This window comes from Lampris incognitus, chromosome 8 (assembly GCF_029633865.1).
Source record: "Lampris incognitus isolate fLamInc1 chromosome 8, fLamInc1.hap2, whole genome shotgun sequence".
Taxonomy (NCBI): domain Eukaryota; kingdom Metazoa; phylum Chordata; class Actinopteri; order Lampriformes; family Lampridae; genus Lampris; species Lampris incognitus.
The window spans coordinates 3,935,877-3,956,029 of NC_079218.1; the positions used below are offsets into that span (position 1 = coordinate 3,935,877).

The 20,153-nt window shown below is 44.5% G+C and overlaps 1 protein-coding gene across 1 annotated transcript in view; it reads right to left on the bottom strand.

The window, feature by feature from the left end:
- The window catches only part of pknox2 (pbx/knotted 1 homeobox 2), a 169,534-nt gene that overhangs the window by 133,803 nt on the left and 15,578 nt on the right, over positions 1-20,153 (bottom strand). Inside the window, exon 2 of the mRNA XM_056284506.1 lies at positions 4,485-4,566. The gene's annotated coding sequence lies outside the window, so the exon portion shown is untranslated. The remainder of the gene's footprint in view (positions 1-4,484; positions 4,567-20,153) is intronic.

Genomic DNA, 20,153 nt, shown 5'->3' on the forward strand with positions numbered 1-20,153 from the left:
CTTGCCGTCCAAAGCCAGAAAACCCCCGTAAGAATCCTAATTAAGGCTAGAAGCCCTGATCTCGGCGCTCTGATAAAGGCAGAGTAAACATCGGCTAGCCTTAATAAGTAGGCAGGATGTGTTACTTACCGATCCAGTAGAAAGCAGGCCAGCTGAATGTCGGTTTGGAGCCCTCTAACGTCCCGGGTGTTGTATCGAATTCTGTTTCCCCGTTGAGCTCTGTTCACCAGGAAGCTTGATTAACCTTAACCAAACGTCAGCCTACCCCTAAGCCAGGGGTTCCCAAACCTTTCCATGCAAAGGACCCCTTAATAGCCGTGGCCTCTGGCTGCCCCCCCCCTATTGCGACATGGCTTAACAAAATTAAATTACACTGGCAAATATAAAAAAATCAAACATACAGCTTCTTGATATTTCCTTATTTTTATGAATGCAATATTAATTTAACTGACATTTCAAATCATTTGTATTATATTCAATATTCTTTCTTTTATTAACCAAACATTCATCGTCATTTGTGCTTTGCAATATGCATCAAGCTCTTTCTTTTACTATTTTTTTCTTTCTTATTATTCATTTAATTTCCCCAAATTACTATTCAATATTTCTTTCTTTTTTATTGAAAACATTCAGTGTGTGTGTGTGTGTGTGTGTGTGTGTGTGTGTGCCTCACTGGTGGGAAGGGTGGGCTTGGTGGCTCCTAGTTTCTCTCGGCCCCCGCTTTGATAAAAGAGGCCCTAAACTTACCCCAACCGTAACCAATAGCTAACCCGTTTCAATGCGGACACTTTCGCCTGGCTGGGGGGGGGGCAGATCTCGACGGGGAAACAGCGTTCGGTGCAACACCGGAGCGGTCCGAGGTTTACTCTCGTTTTCCCTGTTCCCTCGGGGTTCGTTCTCTCTTGCCGGGTGGAGTTTCCACCGTCACTTCGGTTGCTCCACCGGCCGCCCGTCTTCCCCGCTACTGGGGACAGCTACCGATAGCCATCGGGGGAAACAAAGCGCTACCCTCTTCCTGTTTTGGTTGCGTAATTGCTGACGCACTTCCTTTGTGCCGTAAATCCAGCCTTTAGAATTGCGCAGTGAAAGCGAGGCTTGCAAGTCTAATGCCCCCTTTCCACTACGTGGTACCGGCTCAACTCGACTCGCTTCTGTGTCGTTTTCCATGACCGTAACAGCCCCCCCTCCGTGTGGCTGGTCGTCATGGCGACGCCTTGTTTTCAATTTCAAAATGTACTTTTAAGATAACTCCGCTTTGACCGCTTCGGTATTTAAAAAGGCCGGCTGATATCCCATGCGCACATTGATGACGCAAAACGACGCAGTGAGGCGTTGCTCTGACCAATCAGAGGTCTGCATTGATGTCGTACCCGCTCCGGTTTTTTTGGACCCTCAACAAAGGTGGTACCGAAAACGTGGTAACAGTTACCAAAATTCCGGTACTGTCCAGTAATGGAAAACGAAAACAGGACGAGTCGAGCCGAGCCGGTACCATGTAGTGGAAAAGGGGCATAAATGCCGACGGCGTCATTATTCTATGGCCGTTCCACTGTGTAATCAACATTTACTTCATAATGATAAATGAAAGCATAAAAAGTTGTCTACTGCCGCTTTGATATTTGCATTTCTGCCAAATGTGGTTTTCAAAAAACAAATAGCTAGTGATTTCCGGTAGCACAGAGTGTTTGGATGAGCTACCTTGACTATAAATATTTGTTCGTATAATGTAGTAATGGTTTAATGGTGCTGGTGAACCCATGCTGTTTGGCCAACGGCTCCATGCTGAAAAGAGACCTAGAGTTGAAAATATGGCCTTCACAAAAGTATGCAACCCATTTATAATTAGCTGTATGTTATGTTTGCTTCAGAAAACCAGTCACAGCTGGCCCATCCATTAGGCAAGATTACACCACCGCCTGCAGCAGCACCAGGCCTTAATGCAACAGAGAGGCGGTTACCTGTCCCCCAGACTCTATATTGTGACTACTGCGTAGCATGTAGCTAAAAACAGCCCTAATAGATTCATTTCACTGCTGGTAAAATCATATTTAATCAGTATACCAAGTTACATTTTTCCCATTGTCATTGTCAAAAAGCAGGTCAAATCCATAAACACACACACTGCATGGCCTTTAGCTAAAAACAGCCCTAATAGATTCATTTCACTGCTGGTAAAATGGTAAAATAATATTTAATCAGTATACCAAGTTACATTTTTCCCATTGTCATTGTCAAAAAGCAGGTCAAATCCATAAACACACACACACAACACACACAGCTACCTATTTAGTTTTCTCAAACGTGCATATAAAACATACTTTCATTCCATCTAACAACCCATCTCTACATGGTCTCCAGTGTTAGTGTCCTTATAAATTGAAGTTATTGACTAATTATTGATGAGCAGCGTTTGCATTTTTATGTGTGAGAGGTATACTGGAACATGTTAGCCTTGAAACCGGTAATAATCGAGTGAGAGTATAATAGTCAGATAACAATGTAGTAGTAGTAGTAGTAGTAGTAGTAGTACCTTAGCTAGTGCGTACTTCATTCAGCAGATATCAACAAGCAGTATGTAGTGTCCCTGTGTGAATCCATCTTCTGCTCTCTGAATAAACAACTGCAGTAACACACAACAAAACACTTCTGCAATTTTGAATGGCTGAAAGATTTACGGAAAGCATAATAATAATAATCAGTGCATTAGACTGAATGACACTGAAAACTCCCAGAAAACCCTGTTATGATGGCAGCCAGTTGTGGCCCCGAGAACCAAAGGGAAATTTGACTTTTGCTCCTCGCGTCTGCAGCGGCGAACATGCAACCTCTATTCTCATCTCCCACCATCTCCCGTTCATTTCCATCCCGTCTCGAGATGAAAATAGCGAGCGAGCTGAAGTGGGAATATAACGGTAATCAAAATATTACAGGCAAAATAAGCTCCACACGTAAATCTTTGAAAGAAAAGAAACTCAACATGAAATCATAGACTGAGAAAAATGGTGAGATGTGAGAAAATGCTTAAATGACTGAAATGATTTGGTTTTGACTGACTTCAGCAAACAGCAGCAGGGGGAATGTAAAAATTCCTTATTCCGGTATGGCAACCTGTTTATAGCATTTTGATTTGACTGTCCATCATCCATCCATCCATCCATCCATCCATCCATTATCCGACCCCCTTATCCTGCTCTCAGGGTCGCGGGGATGCTGGAGCCTATCCCAGCAGTCATTGGGCAGCAGGCAGGGAGACACCCTGGACAGGCCACCAGGCCATCACAGGGCCCCCACACACACACACACACACACATTCATGTCTTTGGACTGTGGGAGGAAACCGGGGCCCCTGGAGGAAACCCACGCGGACACGGGGAGAACATGCAAACTCCACACAGAGGACGACTCAGGATGACCCACCAAGGTTGGACTACCCCACGGCTCGAACCCAGGACCTTCTTGCTGTGAGGCGACCGCGCTAACCACTGCTCCACCGTGCCGCCTCAAAGAAATCAAACAAAAAATATTCATATACCATCTCCACTACATCTCACCCCACACACTACACTATTTAACCAAAATCCAACATCACCCTCCCTCCTTCCCCAAACACAATACAAGTGCTCCCCTCCACAACTCCACCAATAAACTCTCCTTCTCTAACATAACTATACAACATCTTAAAATCTCTTTCCATTACACTTTTTTCTCCCCTTTTTCTCCCAAATTGTACTTGGCCAATTACCCCACTCTTCCGAGCCGTCCCGATCGCTGCTCCACCCCCTCTGCCGAGCCGGGGAGGGCTGCAGACTACCACATGCCTCCTCCCATACATGTGGAGTCATCAGCCGCTTCTTTTCACCTGACAGTGAGGAGTTTCACCAGGGGGACCTAGAACATGGGAGGATCACGCTGTTCCCTCCAGTTCCCCCTCCCCCCTGAACAGGCGCCCCGACTGACCAGAGGAGGCGCTAGTGCAGTGACCAGGACACACGCCCACATCCGGCTTCCCACCCCCAGATACGGCCAATCGTGTCTGTAGGGATGCCTGACCAAGCCGGAGGTAACACGAGGATTCGAACCAGCGATCCCCGTGTTGGTAGGCAACGGAATAGACCGCTACACTACTGGACACCCTTTCCGTTCTACTTTTAAAAATATCCCACACCTCAGCTTTCCTCTTCTCATAATGGGCCATATTCCTCCTTAACTTGACTTGGTTTGACTGGTTGTGGTTACGTGGAATGAAAGACTGACACCGCCGCTGCAGAGACACATCAGCCTGCAAGATGTGTCGCTGCTGCAAGTGCATGACGACAGAGTACATGTGCTGACAAAATGCACACCTGGATAGTACCGAGAGGTGGGCCAGGCGGCCAGCATTGATAGTCACACACACACACACACACACACACACACACACACACACGAGCCAAAGGGATTCATCCAAGCAGTTTCCAGTTTGAAAGGAAGATAACACAACTTACAGTTGGCTTGCCCACAGCAGCGCAGCAGCTTTGGGTGTTGTCGTCTGCTCCGAGGCCCCGTGTGCAGCTCTCCACACCAAACCTGGTCACAGAAGAGGCTATTTTAGCTGTCAAATTCACCGAGGTCCCAGACACACATTAAAGAAAAAAAAGAAAAAAAAAAGGACAATACGTGAGACGCGAGTTAAGGCACGGTGGGCTTCCTCGTGACACACTGATCTGACATACGGTACGAGGGAATAATTTAGGGTTTCAGCGTACGAGAGGCGTCTGATCTTAATTTCCAGCCACAGCAACACGGGTGAAAACGGGGACTTGAGGGAGTTGCCGTGACTCAAATTCCTCTGAGCAGTTGACTGGGCTGGCCATCTTTCCTGAGCTGCCCTGAATGTCGGGGAGTTATGGCGCACATGTAAAAGATTTAAGTTCAATCAGCCATTCAGGGCCGGACACCTGATCTTTCGCTTAAACCCTCTGCAGTCAGTGGGAGTGTGGCAGGGCCTCACAGCGGGCGCCCTACCTCCAGCTATCTGCTAACACACAGGCTCTGAAGGTTAGCTATTTATCCAGCCCTGCACGGCTCAGTGGGGACTGCCGTGTGTGTGTGTGTGTGTGTGTGTGGTAGGTAGGTAGGTAGGCACTGCTAGGGGCTCGGGGTCGTATGGGAGGGCTGGAAGGAAAGCTGTGGAGAGTGGTTTTAATACTCAAATCTGTTTTGTTTTTATTCCCTCTTCTTCTTGGTGTTCTCCTTGAAGTTCGGCGACAATAATAACACCGTATATTACAAGCTAACCTGGGGTCCGGACGTCTGAGCTTACAGCTCATTGCAAAAATAAAATAAAATCTGACTTAGCGTGATTCCAGAAAATAAGGGAGTCAAAAAGCTGCATTCAGGAACTGACTGGTAATTGGCAGTGTTTTCTCCTTCTTTTCCTCAGCTTGCGCTGGCCCTCTTTCATGCCGTCTGAAGACTAAAATGAAGAAATGCTCGTACGCTAACTAATGGAAATACAATCTAAACAGGTGGCTCATCGACCACATGAAGCAGAGTCCATATATGAAGTGCTGCAGACCACCGTATGAAGTGTGACATTTCATTTGTCACTGGGAACCAATGCCGGACAGATATTCCACGGGAAGCTTTTACTGGATCCAAACACCATCAAAGTATTTATTCTTTTATTACTTCTAAATTAAATTTGGGGGGAAAATACTGATTCAATATATCCATGTCAATCAGTAGTCACTGAACGATTTTTTCCCCATACCCACCCCCCCAAAAAAAACAAAACAAAAAAACAAACCAAAACTTGGCTTTGCAGAAATCAAATGTTCTATGGGGTTCTGAGAATTTGTCACATACACTTTTTTGGGGGTCCGGGTAGCGTAGTGGTCTATTCCGTTCCCTACCAACACGGAGATCGCCGGTTCGAATCCCTGTGTTGCCTCCGGCTTGGTCAGGCATCCCTACAGACACAATTGGCCGTATCTGTGGGTGGGAAGCCAGATGTGGGTATGTGTCCTGGTCGCTGCACTAGCGCCTCCTCTGGTCGGTCGGGGCGCCTGTTCAGGGGGGAGGGGGGACTGGGGGGAATAGCGTGATCCTCCCATGTTCTACGTCCCCCCGGTGAAACTCCTCACTGTCAGGTGAAAAGAAGCGGCTGGTGACTCCACATGTATGGGAGGAGGCATGTGGTAGTCTGCAGCCCTCCCCGGTTCGGCAGAGGGGGTGGAGCAGAGACCGGGACGGCTCGGGAAGAGTGGGGTAATTGGCCAAGTACAATTGGGGAGAAAAAAAACAACACTTTTAATTCAGAATCTTTCTAATCTGTGTGAAAATGTATGGACATGAATGGAGTGTTGTTGGAGCTCAACCAAGCCAGCTCAGCTCGTATCCTTAAGAGATTTGGGGCCTCCAAACTCAGAAGAATATTGTATGTTGATGAGAGCAAAAACATGAAAAAGGTAAGAGAAAGTCTGTCTTAGCTCTCTGGGACCTTGCCCAAGTTTCCCTCTAAAACATCATACCTCCGAGACCGTGAGGGATTTGGTTGAGAGCATTTTGTAGGTTTCTTCCAGCTACAAAGAAAACATTTTAGCTCCTCAGTAATCCTTCCAGAAGCCCTCCCTAAGCTCTACGGGTCTTTCCTCCCTTGGCTGTTCCTTAGGCCCATCTGGGAGCCTTGGGTAGCGTCTCTGCTGCCTCCTTCCAAAGTACCCCCCTGACCAAACATTTCTCCATGACCCCTCTGGGACCCGGCCAACCTTCCTGTTGACGTCAAAGTGAATTAGAGCGGGCCGGTTCAGCAAGGGGCTCCACCCAGGGGGCTGGAGGTCTAATCACTGCGTTCCTAACAAAACCCACAAAGGAAGCATTAGCATTCCTGCTTCTACAGACCACCACTCATGCTGCAACCCCCTGCATGTACGCGTGTACACACGTATAGATGCATGTACACATCCAAACAAAGGGACTTTCTTTCTCCGTTTAACTGATCCCTAACTTGAATTTCTCCCAATAAGGGACACGGCGCTGCAGAACGGAGGCAGCTGAACCGTGCACATACAGACCTGCACAAAAACATGCACACACCCACACACATTCTCACATAGCTGCACAAACAGATATTACACAGATGTGCACAACACCTAAAACACACACACACTAACACACTCACGTACACACAATGCATCCAGACTCAGTCAATAATTCCTTCTTTAAATCAAATAGTGGGGGAACGGGCTGCCTGCCTTGCTCTCAGGTTACGTTTTGACTTTATTAACGCTGAAGCAATTGGACACGGCGAGTGCTGCTCCCATGACAAGTTGTTTTGCGTCTTGTGAGTGGAGTATTTTATTATCGCCCCGTGTACAACAATTGCTCGTATCAATAATGGGATACGCTTGAACGCTCCAGGCAAACCCTAGGAGAGAATCCAGCTCATTTCTCCCGTTCAGCTGTAGCACGTCTATGCGTGGCAACAGGTTTAGAGGAAAATGGAGCTGCAGGAACATGAATATTCACCGCTTATTCCCTCAAATTTCTCAATTCATATGGCGACTCCGCGCAGCACAAAGACTCCAGATGGACCCCTTCAGGATTCCCAAATGCTCCTCTTCTGGCATACAGGAGTCTTGGGGGTCAAGGTGTGAAGGGAGGACCAAAAGACTCATTTCCCACAATCCCCCACCAGCTATAGCCCCCCAGCTGTTCTAGGGCTTCCATAACAACAGCTGCGTGGAGGTTTAGTGCTTTGCGTTGCTATGACAACAGCAGGACCAATTCACATGCACAGACTCCGGGTGCTAATAGCGAAAATGACATTATACCATAATGTCATTTCCATAAAACATAGTTAGGTTTTTACGACGCCAAGATTCAGAGAACATAAAAGAGGCAAATAATTAATGTTGCATATTAATGCGTGTAGTACATGCACCCTAAACTCGGGGATTCGCCCATGCAGTTGATAAACTACCAGTCTCACACCTAGACACGATCCCTCGGATCCAGAATTGCCTCAGAAACAGTGAGTGCTTCCGGACTCGTACAATAGGCGCTAAATAAGTTTTCATGCCCGGCAGCTGTCTGAGACACAGATCACTCTCCGGCAGGATGTGTAACAATTAGAAATATTCCTGCTCCCAGGACAAACAGGATATCAGGTCACTTGGCCACATTCAAATCAGACACTAAAGGGATTTTCACGTTACGATGCGGGGGCTAAGCTGAGTCGACCTGACTTACACTCTTTTGTGCACACAGGACGACGCGGCGATGCGACGATGTGGAACACGAGCGCGTCAGCCGGCCCTTACCACACCGGGGGTCTCAGCCAGGGTGGTGCGTGTCTAAATAACATGCACATTGCACAGAGTGTGCCAAAGAAAGATCCCTTTAATCACAGCCAAAGAGAGGAATGCACTTCCAGACTCTTAATAATATTTCACATCGCCCCTAGTTTGCATCGTCTATCATCACACACCTGAGCAGCGACTCAGAATCCACGCACACGCCAAAGGTCCTCATATCTGTGTGTGCTTAACAGTTATTCTAAGCGCAGTACTTTGCGGTCACTTTTTGGCCAACCAATCCTAAACTGGGTGCTTTGGAGCTAACGACTGTTGAATTCCAGGGAATTACAAGGGCTCAGGATGACAATGGCAGGTATTCCCACAAGGGTAACTGGAGACGGCATGGCGTCACAGCGGGTTTAAGTGCAGCATTTAATGAGCATGCAGCCGATAGAGGCAGCTGTGGTGGACAAAGCACAGGACTCACATTAAACTTACACACATAGTGTATGCACAAATATGCAAATGAGCACGTTCCCTGAGACATCTGGCCGCTTGCAAAGACACACACACACACACACACACACACACACATTCCCAGCAGCCCTAATCTTCCAGCTTGGTACCAGACACTTTGGGTTTGTTTCCTGACAACTCCGCTGTCGGCTGTTTTTTCCACCATCGATTATCTCCACCCGTATCGTGGAACAGGATCGCCCCTCGTGAATAGGGGCAAAGCCGACCATGAATTCAGCCTAAAAATAACCCCCAAATGATGACTCAAGATGGATAGCGCGCACAAAAATAGAGCATTCTTTTTTACCCTCTATTCTGGGTTTTTTGGTAAAGACTTGGAAAAGAGATCTCAGTCCTTAGATGGTAAACAAGTCTACCAGAGGATTCCTCACTTCATCAAACAGAGATGTGCAACGTCTTTATTTTCTGCAACGCCAGCCAACGCCATTTACTCAGTGTCCAGATGAACGTTCCTAAATTCTATTTCTGAATATATAAATGCCTGAAAGCAGCTGAATGAAAACCAAAATACATTATTAATTAGTATGAGGTCACTTTTAAGGAAGAAAACCAAATACATTCTGTAAACCGTGGCAGAATAACCCCGTCTCAGTGCAAAATGAAGTCATTGCTTCAGTCTTTTCCATTTGATTTGAGAACTCATAATGATGAATCAGCTCAAACTTGTCATCACATTAGATCTGCATATGACCTGATGCTCTGCAACCATCTATTAATCCCAGCAACGTGTGGTCGGTTACTTGACATGTCACCATTTCCTATTTTAGCAGAAGGGTATAGCCCTGTGATGGCCTGGCGGCCTGTCCAGGGTGTCTCCCCGCCTGCCACCTAATGACTGCTGGGATAGGCTCCAGCATCCTTGCGACCCTGAGAGCAGGATAAGCCGTTTGGATAATGGATGGTTTAGCTTAGCCTACATCTAAACTCTGGGAGCAGATTAGACTGGTGTGGGTTTTAGCATCACCTTGGTCTTAAGTTTTGTAATTTTCAAGTGTTTGGACACATTACCATGTTTGCCAAGAAATGGAAATGGATGATCCGCTGTGGCGACCCCTAACGGGAGCAGACGAAAGTAGTAGTAGTAGACCATGTTTGCCATGTATCTTAGCTGTTTTCAGCCTCAGTATAACATATGAACTGGTGACAAAATAATCATTTTCATGATAAACAATGCTGTTTTTGTCATATTTGTTAAGGGATACTGAGGGTCTAAGGACAGGATGTTGTGTTGCTGTAAAGCCCCTTGAGACAAATTTGTAGTTAGTGATATTGGGCTATACAAATACAACTGACTTGACTTGAGGCTTTCCTATGAACAATCTTGACACAACCGTTTCACTTTGTCACAACACCAAGTGTAATAGAATTCTGCATTATTTCACATTATACTGGATTCATCACTGCACACAGTGCAGCTGTTGAGTTTCAGCTCAAACATCCCAAATGCAATATAAAACTAATCTCAGCCACTCTTCTAGCCCCCTCGGTTCTGGTGAGAATGAGTCTCTATATGCATATGGTCTTTCACTTACACACACAGCAAAAGGATGACCTAGCTTTTGAGTAGACCTAGCAAGCCCTCAGTCTAAGCCCAAGACTAAAGTCTCAACCTCAGAGATCATGCACAAGCCTCAGTCAAATGCATTAACTGCAAAACAAGTGTAATAGAGCAGAAAAGGTTGGTTACACTCCTTCTGGTGGAAACACTATCCTCTCTATGACTCACGAATGGACTTAGCAGTGACTACCACAACGGGCCATGTGGCTGGCTTTCATGTGAGCAGATCAAGAAATGAATGGTGAGCCAGAAAAAGAAAAAAAAAAACCTCATAGAAAGCTCCAGTTCTAAATAAGGTAGTCTGGATGTTGAGAACTGAACAAGCTCACTCCTCAGGTGAAAACGACATTGTTCATCTAATTTGAGAATGTTCATTTGAAAATAAAAGTGATTAAAAAAAAACATCTAACCTGTTAGATAGGCCTCATGCAAGCTAGCAGTCCTCGTACTCGTGATTTAGACACTTTAGAGGGGGGGGTCACCAATGACAGGGACGGCGTCGCCGTTATGGGCCCATCTTGTGTGTGTGTGGGGGGGGGGGGGGTCCAGGCTCATCCAATAAGGTCACTATCCTCCCTAAGCTGAATTCTCTCCCAAAAAAAATAAAACTGGAATATTTTTCAGGAATCAGGAAGACTTTATTAGTCATTTCATTTCATGTACTACTTCTGTGCACGAGATGGAACGAAATATTGCTTCCCCCAGACCACAGCAGTGCAGCACAAAGACAAACGCACACACATATCCAAAAACTTCAAGAACTTCAGGAACACAACACACTAACTAACACATATATCCAAACTAAAAGAAAAAAAAAATAAATCACCATCCAAGGGAACGAATGCCAGCCAAGATGACTGTCGGAACTTCTGGTCGGCATGGGCTAGCAGTTAGCTTAGCCTGCCCCGCTTCCGCATCCTGTCAGACTGCCTTTCACAGCTATAAATTAAATTAATTAATTATTAATACAATTTGGACATGAAAAAAGTAACAGTAATACAAAATAAAGAACAAAACAACGATAGCGTGCATTTAGGTAGAAAACATTTCTTGCCAAAAAAAGAAATAATAATAATGAGAACAATACCCCCCCCCCCGCCCGCCTAGCCAATTAAAAACAACTACCATATCCACATTTCACGACCATTACAAGACTGAAGTTATAGTTACGTAGAGACGGTAGGCGGGCGGCACTAATGTGGACATTTTCTTGGCGGTAAAGAAAGCTCAAACTTGGCAAGCTGTTCTAGTGGTGAGTTCATAAATCCACTAATGCACCATGGGAGAATGTCCCCCCTGCTTTGTACACTGTCTTTTTAAGAGAGGTATTGTCTGCGCTTTTGTAATTGTGGCTACTTTCTCGATGAGAACGCATATGGTTGTATGGTCATGCATACCTGTCCCTGGTGTGGTCTAAAGCAGTGGTTCTCAACCTTTTTGGGGTCCTGGACCCCCTGCGTATTTTTGATCTACCCTGAGGACCCCTCCACCTGATCTTGGGGGAGGGGGGTTGCAATTTGGTAGAAACAGTAGAAACTGCATTTTAAATTGCATTATAGCATTTATTCACTCTTTGGGGCAAAAATAAGAGCTTTCAGTTGTAACTTAGTTAACAAAACAGAATTCTTATGCAGTAACTTTCAGATATATGTAACAAAACAGAATATGTATTCAGTAACTTTCAGATATATGTAACAAAACAGAATATGTATTCAGTAACTCAGATATATGTAACAAAACAGAATATGTATTCAGTAACTTTCAGATATATGTAACGACAGAGTTTTTATGCAGTAACTTTTAACAATGCAAACAGGAGCGAGATCTCTTATTAAAATACAATAAATTACACTTGTGAAACAGATGTAATTAGAGAAAAAAGTCCTGTTACCCTTTATAGTTTAGGTAGATAAAGGTCTCAGTCACATTTGAGTAAAATAATCCTATTTCTATAAATGTCATAGGATCTTTTTTTTAAAGATATTTTATTTTCACGGACCCCCGGTTGAGAAACACTGGCCTAAAGGATGTTGTTCATCCTTTAATTTGTCGTGTAATCTGTCAAGGTGGTGGCCCAACGTAAAGGTTTATTCGTTATGTAGAACTGCCTCTTGCAGTATCCACCTTATTCCTATCCCCCATGATACTGCAATGAATTTGGGGGGCAGCGCTGGAAGCGCCGCCACAGCCGGGACGCGAACCCGTATCTCCAGCACCGCGTGCGACATCGCTAACCGCTCGACTAAAGGGTACCTATCCATGCACGGCACACTACGCCCCGCCTTCCCGAAGCGCGTTCGCGCGCATCCCACTTCTGACACCAATGCAGCGAACTCTGGGGGGGGGGGGGGGCAGTCGAGAACAGCCACAGCCGGGATACGAACCCGTGCCTCCCGCACCACGGGAGACAACGTTAACCAGTCGACTAAAGGGCTCGACCCGTTAGCCAAGGGCTACCGAGCCTATTGATCCGTGATCGTTACAATACCTTGCGTGAATTATGGGCGCGACTTCCGGCGCGTACTGTCAAGGAACCGGAACCGGCGTTTTCCATGGTAACGGTACCCTCGCTGCCTTTCTTTGGCTTCTTCTCGATCACGTGACTTTTTCATTGGCAACGAACAGCCCCGCCATGTTGGAGGACAGCTTGCCTTAGCAGCCACTGTTTACACTGAAGTTCTCGTTGTTGATCTGCGTTTACGAGAACGAAACTTTAAGTGAAAGTAGGACGTTAGGGGGCGCCACAGCGGATCATCCGTTTCCATTTCCTCCTGTCTTCTGCGTCTTCCTCTGTCACACCTGCCACCTGCATGTCTTCCCTCACTTTTCAGACAAAGCTCTCAGACAGACAGCAAAGTGCTGGAACGGTGGGCCTATGGGACCTGCAGACCGGATTCTAGACCTCTGAAAAGTCTGGAGGGGTGTCGTTTTCTTTCCCTTCCCCAAACCCACAACACAAGAAGCGCAATGTGAGCAATGGATTTGGCAGTATAGCAGACCCACCCCATGGCCAGCTTCATCCACCCAAAACCAACACAAATACCTGTCTGCTCCAAGCTAAGCTAGCTGCTAGCTATTATTGATAGCTCATACAGCTAACGTGTTATTACTGTTACTTTTACCCACACAATGATTATTACCATTATCAACATATCAACGTGTTACTGACTAACAAAATAACATTGTTAATGTACCTGATGAACGGAACCAGCTGAGTCTGTGGCCAGAGATACCTCAATTAAGCTAACGATAGCTAGCCCGCTAACATAGCTTTGTTATGCTAGTCACAGGTTAGCCAGGTTCCACCTTTCATTTCAGAGCATCGAGACCCGCGGGAAAGCTCGGCTGGGATGGTGTCTGGCTAGTCTGACCTCCTCATATCCGGCCTATTTTAAAGGTTTCTCCCCCTCTGGGAGCTCCAGGTGGGGACCGGCCGTTCGGAAAAGTCCTCCCGCCCGCGGAGGCATCTCGTTTGCCTTATTTTGTTGAAAATACCGGTTCTGGTCCGAAGGTACAAAAAAAAAATCATGGGGCGGTTCTCCCGGCCCGCAGGAGCCCATACAGTACCCCCGAAAAGGCCGGGATAAAAGAAGGCCATGGGGAACCTTGGCCAAAATCAACACTATAGTACTATCGCGAATTCGGGGGACGACGCAACCACAGAAGTGCCGCGGCCGGGACGCGAACCCGTATCGCCCCCGCACCGCAGGAGACGTCGCTAACCGCTAGACTAAAGAATCAGACCCGCCAGCCGGCGGCCAGCGTGTCCTCTTATCCGTGCACCTTACAGTACGGTGATGCATTACTGCGTACTGTAACCCCTCCTGCCTCTCACGGGACCATATTCAGGATGAATCACTCCAAATCCATCACTTGTTTTCTCTGGGAATGCGCTGGTTTCTTCCTTCACGCTTTGGGGTTTTCCAGCTACTTCCTGGATGGTTCGGAAAAGCTTGATGGGCATAGCAACAGTAACTAAGGGGGGGGCGGGACTTTGCGAAAGGTCAACTGGCCGGGAAGCCGGATGTGACGAGTTGGGTAATTGGTCAAGTACAATTGGGGAGAACTCCACAACATATATATATATATATATATATATGTTGTGGAGTTAGAGACGTGAGAGTAGACGTAGTCGAGGTAGTTTACTAGCTCCAACTTAGCATGTCATACATTCGACAATGACACTGAACTGTGAACCGGAAGCGGAAGTGCATTATCTGACCCCTCGCCTCTTCCCTTAAAGGTACACCGTCCTCTTAGGTGAATGTCTCTCGTTACATAGATGTGGGTCACCACAATGTACACATATATATAGATATACACACACACACACACACACACACATATATATATATATATACACACACACACACATATATATATATATATATATATATATATATATATATTAATATGTTTACATTTGGAGCATAAATGTAAGGTTTTCACAGCTTTTCTATTGCATGGCATAGATAATGCTCTAGTGTAGGCCTCTGCTTCCTTTTTAAAGGTACAAAAAGAGGGTTTAATTTTTAACACCCTACACTGATGGATATAAACGTTGGCCAGCAGTATGATGAGGTTCCTCTTGTGCATCTCAGTTTATAACCTCTGGTTCTGTGCAGGTGGTGACAGTGTGCAAGCACACCTACCTCTCTGTCATAGTTTATTTCCTGAAACACGATAATGTTAATTATACACTTAAAAGCTATGTGAGGTGAACAAACCCCACCACCCCCGTCAAAGTTGGCTGCCCGTCCGTTCCTCATGCTCTGGCGCCGACCCTGGACAGGAGGCTCTCCTCTTTCACAGTGTGAATTACATTATTTAACACAAGGCTAACAGAGCATGCATACACATATCAATACCACACACAACCATGATGCTGTCCCATCTTTCACCTACAGCCACAGTCCTACATACAGTCAGCCATGCATGTGAACACACACACACACACACACACACTGCAAGCACCCATATGTATAATGTATACCTTCACATCCACACAATCCGAGGTCAAGAGGAGGGAAAAGACATTGAGTACACATTTAATTTCTTCTCTGTGACAGAAATATGAAAGATGGAAGTCTTGATATCGCATAATAGCTGTGTGTAGACGGACTGATCCACACCAGGGACACACTAAAAACACCTCCCCGCTGGAATCCTTCCTTCATTCTCCGAGCAGGCGAGATGCAATTCAGTTTCACATCTTATGGGCTACAATAGGCTGTACACACACACACACACACACACACACACACACACACACACACACACACACACACACACACACACACACCAGTTTCACATCTTATGGGCGACAATGGGCTGTCAGTACACACACACACACACACACACACACCAGTGTGCACCTTAACAAGTCATGTAGCATAGTGTGGAGTAAACTCTTGTTTGTGCACAACAAGTGGAGAAGGAGCAGTGGGAGGTGATGGGAACTTGTTGAATGAATTAGCTCGTCCCGCTGGCAGATATGTTCCTTGTTATAAGAATTCAAGCTAATCCAAATCCCTTATTAGGACAGATATTTTCCAGATCAGAGCCGGGGAGCGTGGAGAGCAGAGAGGGAGGCAGGCCGGAGGAAACACAATGGACTTGGCAGAGAAGGGCCGAGGCAGTTCAGACACAGCGAGGAATTCCCCGTCAGTGTCTGAAATGAAGCTAACCTTTCTCTCTCTCTCTCTCTCTCCTCTCGCTGCCTCTTCCCTCCTGTTGCGAGCAGAGAGGGAAAAGGTTAACCCTTTGACGGATGTGTGGGAGCCTCGCTTCCATCTCATTGTGCTTGCTCCTCCGAAATGTTACGTGGAAGCATTACACAGCTTAACACCGTCTGTCACACAATTCTGTTTTGTTTTTGCTTTCTCATAAGTAGAGTTGACTCTGGTACGACTGTGAATCATTATTTGTTATATCTGTTATATCTGTTATATATCTGTTATATATGTTGTATATTATATATTGTATATATGTTGTATATGTTGTATGTTACATATGTTGTGTGTTGTATATGTTGTATGTTATATATGTTATATCTGTTATCTATGTTATATAGGTTATATTTTATCTATGTTATATAGGTTATGTATGTTATATGTTATCAATGTTATATAGGTTATATATTGTATGTTATCTATGTTATCCATGTTATGTGTTATCTATGTTATATAGGTTATATATGTTATATGTTATATAGGTTATCTATGTTATCTATGTTATCCATGTTATATGTTATCTATGGTATATATGTTATATGTTATATAGGTTATCTATGTTATGTTATCTATGTTACATAGGTTATATATGTTATATGTTATCTATGTTATCCATGTTATATGTTATATAGGTTATAGGTTATCTATGTTATCCATTTTATATATTATCTGTTATATAGGTTATATATGTTATGTTATATATGTCATCTATGTTATCTATGTTATCCATGTTATATGTTATCTATGTTATATAGGTTATCTATGTTATGTTATCTATGTTATATAGGTTATATATTATATGTCATCTATGTTATCTATGTTATCCATGTTATATGTTATCTATGTTATATAGGTTATCTATGTTATGTTATCTATGTTATATGTTATCCATGTTATATGTTGTATATGTTATGTATGTTATATAGGTTATGTGTTATCTATGTTATCCATTTTATATATTATCTGTTATATAGGTTATCTATGTTATGTTATCTATGTTATATAGGTTATATATTATATGTCATCTATGTTATCTATGTTATATGTTATCTATGTTATATAAGTTATCTATGTTATGTTATATAGGTTATATGTTATCTATGTTATCCACGTTATATGTTATATATGTTATGTATGTTATATAGGTTATATATGTTATCTATGTTATCCATGTTATATGTTATCTATGTTATATAGGTTATATATGTTATGTTATCTATGTTATCCATGTTATATGTTATATATGTTATATAGGTTATCTATGTTATATGTTATCTGTTATCCATGCTATATATGTTATATATGTTATATGTTATATATGTTATATAGGCTATATAGGTTATATGTTATCTATGTTATATAGGTTATCCATGTTATATGTTATCTATGTTACATATGTTATATGTTATGTTATCTATGTTATACAGGTTATCCATGTTATATGTTATCTATGTTATATAGGTTATATGTTATCTATGTTATATAGGGTATATGTGCTATATGTTATATAGGTTATGTATGTTTCTTAGTTTATATGTTATATGTGTTATATATGTTATATATGCAAAAATACAAAAAAAATTAAATGCAATTACCTATACTTTTTTTTCTAGCATGTGTTTCAGCACGCCGCAAAGGTCCCACTTGTTTAACAACTCGTTTTCAGGCGCACACACACACACACACACACACACACACACACACACACACACACACACACACACACACACACACAGACGGTTAAAGACAAAGAAGACTTTGTCCAAAGACGTCTTGAAGAACAGAGAGATGTGTTTGGGAAGCCTGCTATCTTTATCTTCATTACATGTCAGCAGCATTATAAATATTACTGACTGCAGGGAAGTCTGCTCAGTCACAGACACAGACAGACACAGACAGGCACACATACATGGGGGGGGGACGGAGAGAGAGACAGATGGAGGGAGAGAGAGAGACAGAGAGGGGGAAGGGAGAGAGAGAGAGACAGAGAGGGGGAAGGGAGAGAGACAGAGACAGAGAGGGGGAAGGGAGAGAGAGAGAGAGCGAGAGAGACAGAGAGAAAGACAGAGAGACAGCGAGAAAAAGCAAGAGAGGGAGAGAGACAGAGGGAGGGAGAGAGACAGAGGGAGGGAGAGAGAGAGACAGAGAGGGGGAAGGGAGAGAGAGAGAGCGGGAGCGAGAGAGACAGAGAGAAAGACAGAGAGACAGCGAGGAAAAGCAAGAGAGGGAGAGAGACAGAGGGAGGGAGAGACAGACAAAGAGAGGGGGAAGGGGGAGGGGGAGAGAGCGAGAGAGAGAGAGAGAGAGAGAGAGAGAGACAGAGAATTGAATTTCTAAAACAAGTCTTTATTTCACAAAAAATGTTCAGAAAACAGACTTGAAAGAGAGACAGAGAGAGAGGGAGGGACAGAGACAGAGAGAGAGAGGGAGGGAGAGAGAGACAGAGAGAGGGAGGGAGGAGAGAGAGACAAAGAGAGAGATACACGCAAAGTCTTGAGGTCAAATCACTGGACAAGCTTAAGACTCACATATGCTGTTGATAATATTCGTTAAGTACTTTCATTATGTTGTCTCCTTCTTACCCTCTGTCTCCATCTGTCTGTCTGTCTGTCTGTCTGTCTGTCTGTCTGTCTGTCTGTCTCTCTCACACACACACACACATTTCTTACGAAGTGGGAGTCAAGAGGCAGGTGCGAGTCGGGCCTCGTCTCCTGCCAGGGTACGTCTCACCTTCATAGTCCCACTGACAGCTCTCCCAGCCCTGCCCTCAGATAAGCTTCCCCTCGCCCCTCCTCGAACCTTATCCGCTGAGACTAAACAAACAAATCTGGCCCCGGAGCAGCCGCACGCTCGGGTTTCAGAATCCATTTACACCATACTGACACCACAGCAATGCCAAGCCCATGCCAGCTAAGGGAAGTGGGCATGCACACGCTATACGCCGCGATCCAGACCTTGAACACGGAGCGCTGGCATGAGGCAGCCGGCACCAGCTGCCATCGCAAAAAGATTTCTCTCCTCACCCAGCAAAGACCTTGTCATCACAGAGGTAGACGTTGCACAGTATCACCTCCATGCTGTCACATTTGCTCCCACCGTGGGTTTGGGGGTGCCCGGTTTGGCAGCTGTTTATAACTCACTTTTAGCACAGGGCCGTCATCGCCCTTTGGAGATGAACATTTATGAAGATACGGGAGGGAGTTGCAGCGCTACTTGCCCGTGTTAGCATGTGTGAAGCCGTGACGAACATTACATGTTATCAAAATGTATATTTTTACCCCTTTTTATTCATGAGTGATTATTTTTTAACGTAGAAAAGGTGTATAAATGCTTCAGCGCTAACCTGAAGGCTAAATAGCACCTTTGGCCACAAAGCTAGTGAATATCCTCTAAAGTTTGTTATAAGAGCAGCAAATATTGATGACAGTGATTAAGCTGAATACATGCAAACTAGTACAACCCTCTAGAACTAGTACAACCTTCTAGAATTAGTACAACCCTCTAGAAGTAGTATAACCATGTAGCACTAGTACAACCCTCTAGAACTAGACAACCATGTAGAACTAGTACAACCTTCTAGAATTAGTACAACCCTCTAGAACTAGTACAACCATGTAGCACTAGTACAACTCTCTGAAACTACTACAACCCTCTAGAACTAGTACAACCATGTAGAGCTACTACAACCCTCTAGAACTAGTACAACCATGTAGAACTAGTACAACCCTCTAGAACTAGTACAACCATGTAGAACTAGTACAACCCTCTAGAACTAGTACAACCATGTAGAACTAGTACAACCCTCTGAAACTAGTACAACCCTGTAGAACTAGTACAACCCAGTAGAACTAGTACAACCCTCTACAACTAGTGCAACCCTCTACAACTAGTACAACCCTCTAGAATTAGTACAACCCTCTACTGCAAACTCTGAACCTTGAATGAAGAAGGGGATATTGAGAATTTTTAAGACATGTCTTTATGCATGCTCAATAATCCAGGAAAGGAAATCACAGAAAGTTTCTGTCATTTTTACGACAGTTCTAT